This window comes from Choristoneura fumiferana, chromosome 21 (assembly GCF_025370935.1).
Source record: "Choristoneura fumiferana chromosome 21, NRCan_CFum_1, whole genome shotgun sequence".
Taxonomy (NCBI): domain Eukaryota; kingdom Metazoa; phylum Arthropoda; class Insecta; order Lepidoptera; family Tortricidae; genus Choristoneura; species Choristoneura fumiferana.
In genome coordinates this window covers 18,680,226-18,689,807 of record NC_133492.1, presented here as the reverse complement: position 1 = coordinate 18,689,807, position 9,582 = coordinate 18,680,226, and the positions used below count along the sequence as shown (strand labels likewise).

Genomic DNA, 9,582 nt, shown 5'->3' with positions numbered 1-9,582 from the left:
TAACCTTCTTTTTGAAATTGAGTGTTAACCTATTTTTGCTTATACGTTTTGGTCGTTTAGTTGCGGTTCACTTCTTGATTTTTTTTAAAGGTTTGAATTGGTATCCTGGAAACGTGGAACAGAGGACGCGAAAATTTGGTTTGTCAAATGTGTTTTCCCGTGGATGATTTTTGGCAATAGTGCCTTGGATTAATATTTTGGTTTAATATTCCTGGGATTTCTTTTATGTGACAATTATGGTGTTCTAAAAGTGTTAATTATTATAACCTGGCGAATTGATTGTTTCTCCAACTGCTGCGAGCTGGTGGCTCGTAGTCGCCTCCCTTTTATTAAAAGCCGGATCTGTTTTTGCCAGTTTCGGGTAAGTTTTTTCTGTTTTGTAGCGAATTTAGGTTTTGTTAGGGCTCATGGTTTGAATGAATTCTTAGTCTCTTTTATCTTTTCAGCTCCCACCTTACGGTGTGGATTTTTGTGGACATCGTACTGCGCTCCGCACACGATTGTGGGCATAATTTGTCATCGCTTCGGTGTCGGGATTGTTGCCTGCATCCAGTGACAGGGGAACCGCTCCACACCAACAACAAAGACCACGTGAAGATTGTCACAAACTTTTGGAGTTTCTTACCAAAAACTTTATTTTTTGGCTTATAACGGCGAACTATTTTAAAATTTCAGTAGTATCACATTTTTTTAAAAGTATTCTATGTTTTTCTAACTTGTCGCTTCAGTTTTATATCGTAGTCTTAAGCAAACACGTTCGGAACTCTTTTCTACTGTTAATAGAATTTTATGCGCATAAGATCCTACTCTACTTGGTGTAGTATCGCGAATTATTTTGTAATTTCGAAAACTACTTGCATAGTTTATTTGCCCATTCCATATATATTTTGTACTATATTTTTCAAAATTCTAAAAGCCCACGAAGGCCTCCATGATTTCGGTAATCTTTTGGCAAAACAATATGACGACCCGTTAATACTACTCTGTTATTTCATCGGCTGATTTTTTTTACATTAAATCTTTATTAATCATATCTCAAAATTATACGTTTCATTTATAGTGCATTGCACATAAGTGTTGTGTTGTGGGGCTTGCCCGAGGTTCATTGAATTGGGTAAGCTTCGCTACAAAATTGGCGCCCGAAAAAAAGGTAAATTATTTTATCGTTAAATTTATAAATTGTTTGAATTTTATTTTCTTTATGTCGTAGGGGATGGCAGTCGCATTCGACTGCGCTTTCGCTTATTGATTCTGCTTATTTTACAGATTAATATTAAAAGGGTATGTTTTTACTCCCCCACCTGTGATAGTTTTAGTACTGCAAGTCCACCCTTGATCTTGGTTCGCTTTCACGCTCAACTACGTCCGAAGTTCTACGCTACACACGCAGTCCAATTGAATATACTCTGTATTGTAATCAAGTGATAAGAATACTGTATAATTGTTCACATTTATGCGTTTTATTCAGTCCTAAACTTTTTAATCCTGTATTGTTCATTTAGTAGGTTACAATTCCGCTTATTTAAAACTGTAGTTACGTAGTATTTTCTGTTTTATTTTACTATTTGGCGGTTGTATTAGTTACTGGATTTCTGCTGTTTGTTAATTATGGAAGGGGATAGTGCTGTTGAATCCATTCACGAAACACCTAATCTGGCTTCTCCAATCCTTCAACCGAGACGGCGCATTCTAAATCCTGAAGCTGGTGAACAATTCCACGACTCAATTATGGGGGAACCTACGCCACCACATTTCGTCACGCGTACTATGGTGAAGGAGGAGTCTTTGACGAAATGGGGAATAAAGTTCTCAGGTAATACTTGTGTTCGCGATTTTTTCTTTCGGATTGAAGAAGAATCTGAGGCTCGCGGTGCTCCTACCTCGTACATCGTGCGTCGCTTTCACGAATTACTTAGCGATACAGCTCTTAAATATTTCCGATCTATCAAGCATCCAGCTTTGAGTTATGAAAGCCTTAAGTCAGCCTTTTTGAAGACGTTCGACGTTGTTGACTTTGACTTCAAGGTGGAACGTGAATTACGTAGTTTGAAGCAGAGGGGAAACCAGTCTATGCGAGACTTCATCATTGAGGCGAGAGATCTGAATTCAAAGCTTCTTTCACCAATTAGTGAAGACGGTCTTTTCCTTATCGTAAAGTATGGGATACATCCTCGCTATTTTCCTTGTTTGGCAACAAATTTGATAGATGATTTAGATTCTTTATTACAGATTGCCGGGAACTTTGAAACTTTCCAGCCTCAAGCTAGTTCTTCAAAACACGTTGCACCTGTGCAGATACAACAATCTCCTCCTTTGTGCTTGAAATGCAGTGATGCCGGACACCAGTATCGCGCGTGTCCAAAATATCCCGGACCCATTTGCTTCCGTTGCAAGCGTGAGGGAGTGATCACTCGTGACTGTGCTGCTTGTAATCCGTCTTCCCAAAAAAACTAATAACTGGTGTGCGGTCTAGCCCAACCGTATCACCCGTTGTTATTACTGATTCTGAAGATAACCGTTTGTTTGTCGAGATTTATATTGCAGGCGTGCGTGTTAAGGCATTGTTAGATTCTGGAGCTCAAACTTCTTTAGTTGATGTTTCGCTTTTGGCTGATTTAGGTATCACTTTTTGCACGAAGATTCGTCCGTCTGTGGTTTCAGCGGATAATTCTCCGATTGAGATACTGGGTGGCGCAGACCTTCCCATTCATTTTAATGGATCGATTGTGTTCCATTCATGTCTGGTTGGTAGGAATTTACCAACTTTATTCATTTTAGGGATCGAATTTTGGAATAAATTTGGTCTTACGTCCGTATTAAGTAGAGCTTTTGAACAGGAATTTTCTGGTGATTTGTTCATTCCGCGGCCGGTTACAGTCAGTCATTCCCAAACTGTTAACGAGGTTCGTTTCATTCAACCACGATGTACTTTGTCATCTGAACAAGAATCTCAACTGCAAACCGTGATCGATGAGTTCAAGGAGATATCTTCGGATGTTAAGGGATTAGGATGTACCACCTGGCTTTCTCATAAGATAGAAACAGTTGGATCACCGATTCGACAACGCGCTTATCCTACGTCACCTGTTAAACTCAAATTACTCAATGAAGAGATTGATAAAATGTTAGAGATGGGAGTTATTCGTCCGTCCCATTCGCCGTGGGCTAGTCCAGTGGTCATGGTAACCAAGAAGGATGGTTCCGTGAGATTTTGTGTAGACAGTAGGAAATTAAACGCTGTAACTGTACGTGACTCGTATCCCTTACCCCGCATTCAGGAAATTCTGGATAATTTACGCGGAGCGAAATATTTGACTTCCTTAGATTTTAGAAGTGCCTTTTGGCAGATTCCCTTGGCGGATCGTTCCAGTTGCGAAAAGACGGCTTTTATAGTTCCGCAACGCGGTTTATTCGAGTTCGTGCGCATGCCCTTTGGGCTGACCAACGCCGCATCCGAAATGCAAAGGCTGACTGATAAAATCGTTAATTTTGAATTTACTCCAGAATCTGAGGACTTCGTATTCGGCTATGTAGACGATCTGATCCTGGTTTCTCGTGACTTCCAGAGTCATCTCCGCTTGTTACGTAAAGTATTAGAAAGGCTTACTCAAGCTGGTCTCACAGTTAACTTGAAAAAGTGCGAATTTTGTAAACCAGAGCTCAGATATCTTGGTTATATAGTAAATGAGAATGGTCTACAAACCGACCCCAAGAAGCTAGAATCTATCAGGGATTATCCGACCCCAACTTCTGCCAAATCACTTCGTGCGTTTATAGGAATGTGCTCATATTATAGGCGCTTCGTCAATAATTTTTCATCGATAATTGCTCCTATGACTGCTCTTTTAGGGAAGAAAAAAGGTCGTGATATCATCGATTGGAATGAGGCTGCTTCTGCTGCGTTTATCAACCTCAAAAAGGCTCTGATGGATTCGCCCGTTATGGCATGTCCCGATTTCACTAAGCCTTTTATTCTTCAATGCGACGCTTCGTCAGTTGGTCTTGGCTCAGTACTAGCACAGTCGTTAGATGGCGTTGAACATCCAATTGCGTATTATTCACGTCTCTTCACAAAGTCTGAGCGCAATTATAGCACAACTGAGCGTGAACTTCTCGCTGTTTTAGAATCTATTAAACATTTCCGTGGATATCTCGATGGTATGAAATTTACCATTGTGACCGACCATATAGCGTTGAAGTGGTTACTTACCCTTGATAACCCCACTGGGCGACTAGCACGTTGGGCAACCCTTATATCTCAATATAACTTCGAAGTTCAACACAAACCGGGTACTTTGAATGTCGTTCCGGACGCTTTGTCTCGTCAGCACATTAATCTTATTTCATTTGATCAAGGGCCGGACTCTACTTCAGATCAATGGTATAGAAAAATTTATCGCGGTGTTTTAGAAACTCCTCAAATGTTTCAAGCTTACAGTATAAATGATGGTGTTCTTGTACGCAGGATGCCTGTCGATAATCCTTTAAGACCTAATCAGTGGCGTATTGTTTTGCCTACTGAGAAGACAGCAGATGCGATCAACGAGTTACATGATTCGTTCCCTAATATCCATCCCGGTGTGATGAAGACCTATCTCAAGGCTAGGGAATTATATTACTGGCCTAATATGTTTCGAGATATTTCATCAGTTATTTCTGGTTGTGCTGTTTGTAAAGCTTACAAGATTGCGAATACCCAGCCACGCGGTCAGATGTTATATCCAAGGCAAGTTTCCGCTCCTATGGATTTACTATCGATCGACCTTATCGGCCCACTCCCTGTTGCATTCTATGGCTATCGTTATATCCTTTCTATGGTCGATGTCTTTTCAAAGTTTGTTTGGTTAGTCCCCTTGAAAAGATTCGACGCTGCCTCAATTTCTTCGGCGTTAGAATCAGAGGTTTTCCTGCGTTACGGTAGGCCTGCTCACGTTTTATGCGATAACGCCAGTGTTTTTCAGAGTGTTGCTTTCAGGAGATTTTTGGCATCATACGGTATACCCGAACCTTGCTTCACACCATATTATAGTCCAAACGCAAGCGTTGTTGAACGTTACAATCAATCCGTGGTAGTGGCGTTAAGTATCTTGGTCGATAACGATCGCCGTTCTTGGGCTAGATGTCTTCCTAAGGTCGCCTTATATCTCAACTCTTGTATCAATTTAGCTACAGGGTATACGCCTAATTTCCTAATATACGGACGTGAAGTCGATATGGTTAACCCACGTTCAAACGTTCAGACTAGAGACTCAAGTTTAGTTGACAGTCGGGACGAACGTGCAACTAATCTAATGACTCTACGTGAGATTTACGCTAAAGTTGAAGACGCTCTCGTTTTAGGATTTCAGCGCAATGCCAGACGTTATAATTCGCGTAGGAATTCTATTAGATTAAATGTTGGCGATATTGTATGGCGGAGAAATTTCTCTCGTTCAAATCCAGATACCCATGGTGGTGGTAAATTCGCTCCACGATTTATATGTTGTCGTGTTTCAAACGTTATTTCCCCACAGGTTTACGAATTATCGGATATGGACTCGCCCTGTATTGGGAGGTATCACATCAAGGATATCTTGAAATAATTCGAACTACCTCTGCGGTTTTCTAAATTGGCCTTTTCTAAATTCTAATTTGGCATTCTATCTGCCCTGTTGTTTTAGCGGGTTCAATTCGGTTAGTTTCCCTGACATATACATTTTTTTAGGTTATTATAATGTCGTTTTATTAAATTTTGTAACAGTGTTGGTGCATTTTGGGTACTATGATTCAGGTATATTATTCTCCCCTTAGATCTGTGAACACCCTTTGTACGTTTCAGTTTTTTAATTTATATCTACTTTATATCTTTATGTATGTTTGTGTGTTCATCAGTTGTGTCCAATATATGCAACTTACATTTTCTTTGATCTAGGCGTAAAAAAGGATACACCCAATTACGGCCCTGCACTGTTCTACGCCGATGGGCTGGCGTAGTTCAATTGTTTTTGTGGTCGAAACAAATTTATTAATTTTTAAAAATTTCGAACGTAGTTTCCGTGTTCCCCTATCGTTTTAGCAAGGTGTCTAAAGCCTAGGTGTTTGGATGTACATAGTAGTTTGTAAACTTATTCTATCGCTGTTTGACTTTTCGTCGAGTTTCAGTGAATCTAGACCTTGTTGTATTATAGTTTGTTATTTAATTATTGATTCTGTCTGATAATTATTGTCTGTGTTAGGTTTGTTGTCTTGTGAGTTAGCTTTTAGTGTTGTAAAAAAGGTTTTTAGCTGGGGGTATAGTTGTGGGGACAATCAACGGTTAGGCAGTGGGTCGTAAAGCTGCTCTAATCAGTGATTAGTTCTACACTGGTGTATAGTTTTTAGGTAGGTTTCTCTTAGGTTTAGTCTTGGTTTCTGTTGACACCAAATAGGATTAGTGGACTCTTTCGGGTTGTATATTAGCGGTTGCTATATTAGTGAATAAGTTAGTTTTTCGTTTGGCTAAGGTAGTCTCAGTGTTATCGTGGTTTCTGTTTGTCTTTCACATTAGGGTTGTCACCTAGTCGTTTTAAGTTTCGTCGTACTTGGTTTAGGGTTTACTTATCGTTTGTACGGTAGGGTAGTATTAGGGTTGTCGTCGTTCTTTTTGGTTGTTTTAGTTTTTATTTAATGCTTCAAATTTTAGCTTTAGGCGTTAATTTCGGTATGGTGGTTTTCGGTTAGAATTATTATACAGTCTGATTCTTTTGGTTGGTTTAAAGTTTTTTATTTTAGTAGGGGGATAACTGCAGCATAATTCTGCTGCATGTAATCTAACCTTCTTTTTGAAATTGAGTGTTAACCTATTTTTGCTTATACGTTTTGGTCGTTTAGTTGCGGTTCACTTCTTGATTTTTTTTTAAAGGTTTGAATTGGTATCCTGGAAACGTGGAACAGAGGACGCGAAAATTTGGTTTGTCAAATGTGTTTTCCCGTGGATGATTTTTGGCAATAGTGCCTTGGATTAATATTTTGGTTTAATATTCCTGGGATTTCTTTTATGTGACAATTATAATGGTGTTCTAAAGTGTTAATTATTATAACCTGGCGAATTGATTGTTTCTCCAACTGCTGCGAGCTGGTGGCTCGTAGTCGCCTCCCTTTTATTAAAAGCCGGATCTGTTTTTGCCAGTTTCGGGTAAGTTTTTTCTGTTTTGTAGCGAATTTAGGTTTTGTTAGGGCTCATGGTTTGAATGAATTCTTAGTCTCTTTTATCTTTTCAGCTCCCACCTTACGGTGTGGATTTTTGTGGACATCGTACTGCGCTCCGCACACGATTGTGGGCATAATTTGTCATCGCTTCGGTGTCGGGATTGTTGCCTGCATCCAGTGACAGGGGAACCGCTCCACACCAACAACAAAGACCACGTGAAGATTGTCACAAACTTTTGGAGTTTCTTACCAAAAACTTTATTTTTTGGCTTATAACGGCGAACTATTTTAAAATTTCAGTAGTATCACATTTTTTTTAAAGTATTCTATGTTTTTCTAACTTGTCGCTTCAGTTTTATATCGTAGTCTTAAGCAAACACGTTCGGAACTCTTTTCTACTGTTAATAGAATTTTATGCGCATAAGATCCTACTCTACTTGGTGTAGTATCGCGAATTATTTTGTAATTTCGAAAACTACTTGCATAGTTTATTTGCCCATTCCATATATATTTTGTACTATATTTTTCAAAATTCTAAAAGCCCACGAAGGCCTCCATGATTTCGGTAATCTTTTGGCAAAACAATATGACGACCCGTTAATACTACTCTGTTATTTCATCGGCTGATTTTTTTTACATTAAATCTTTATTAATCATATCTCAAAATTATACGTTTCATTTATAGTGCATTGCACATAAGTGTTGTGTTGTGGGGCTTGCCCGAGGTTCATTGAATTTTGGGTAAGCTTCGCTACAGTACCTAGTGAAGTTTATGCAAAATATGGGCGGCTCACGCAGTTCCTCCACACTGTAAGAAGCACACACAAATCAGCACAAACCCATTTATCACACACCACCAACACTAAAACACGGACGTTTCGATACTCAACCAGAGCTCAATCTCAGACCAACACAACCGTACACCATGCTACTAGATGTTAGACCACTAACTACAAATTACTACTCATCATCATCATCCAGCCTATATACGTCCCACTGCTGGGGCACAGGCCCTCCTCTCAGAACAAGAGGGCTTGGGCAATAGTTCCCACTTGGGCCATAGTTCCACGCGGGCCCAGTGCGGTTGGGAACTTCACACGCACCATTGAATTGCTTCCAGGTTTGTGGAGGTTTCCTCACGATGTTTTCCCTTCAACCCAAAGCTCGTGTAATTTCAAATGTAATTCCGCACATGAATTTGGAAAAAACTCAAAGGTGCGAGCCGGGGTTTGAAACACGACCCTCTTGTTTGAGAGGCATAGGTCAAACCACTAGGCCACCACGGCTTCCATACTATTTCTTTTTTCAGGAGACCAGCCTGTCGAAACGGAGTCGCAGGCATCAGTAAGTTAAGCGTAGGTATAAATATTAAAAGCTGCTTGAGAACATTGGTAAGACCGAATCGTATCGCAGCAGACATTTTTCGCTCCACAGCGATAAATACCTTTTCATATACTGTTTTTTCGCTTCGGTTTCCCGGAAGGGGTTAACGCGAAATTTTCATGGTGAATTAGGCGCTGCGTTACCACTCGATTGTGACGTCACGAAATTTATTGAGACGGTGCCACCGTTAAGCTCTAACTTCCCTACCGATTTTTGATGAAATTTGGTATCAGATAGTTAGACTCCAAAGAAGAACATAGGATAGCTGTTATCCGGAAAATTTCATAGTTCCGTGCAACAGAGTCGCGGCAATAATATATATAGTGAAGTATTAGAGTCGAGCGTTAGGCAGTTGTCTACCGCCGGCGAAGAAACGATTGGCTATCGACTATTTCAAAAGATATAAGAATTCTGTGTGAAGTAAAAAGAGAATATATATTAATAGTTGAATCGCTGGCGGTTCACACTGCCGGCACAAGAAATATATATGTACTGGCATACAGAATGGACACGCTCCGCCCGCACCGGTTCGAGTTACCCCACCCCTCAAGCGCAGATTGTAGGAAAAACCGTAGGAAAGCAGTCGGGCGGCAAAACGCGATGTATGTCGGCCGCAACCGTCGCACGGCACTAAGTTCGGGAGCAATAACTTTGCGAAATGGTGATATACTGTGCATTGTATGGGTGTTTGTCAACAGCCAAGATAAGAAAAAGGAGTTCATTGCTCGGCTCGGTGGCCGTGAGTCCGCGAGCAAGCGCCACTTGTCAGTGGGCGCGCGAAGAATGAGGTTCCTACCCTGCCTACTTCTTTTCTTAATAATAATGCTTCTAAAAGTATCGCGATTAATACGACATGAAATAACTAATTAGGTAGTCCGAATAATTAGTTCAAGTTTGTAGTCATAATTTATTGTAAGTATAAATAATAATGCTTAATACATAGACAGAACACATTTTAAGTAGGTTTAAATAAAAAATAATATGATAGATTACATTTATTTACAACATTTAGCCATACGTACATACCCTAAT

The 9,582-nt window shown here is 40.0% G+C and overlaps 1 long non-coding RNA gene across 1 annotated transcript; it reads left to right on the top strand.

The window, feature by feature from the left end:
- Positions 1-253: 253 nt before the first annotated feature.
- On the top strand, positions 254-1,033 carry LOC141439794 (uncharacterized). Its single transcript, XR_012452641.1, has 2 exons — positions 254-361; positions 447-1,033. It is a non-coding gene; the product is annotated as an uncharacterized lncRNA (long non-coding RNA).
- Positions 1,034-9,582: the final 8,549 nt, after the last annotated feature.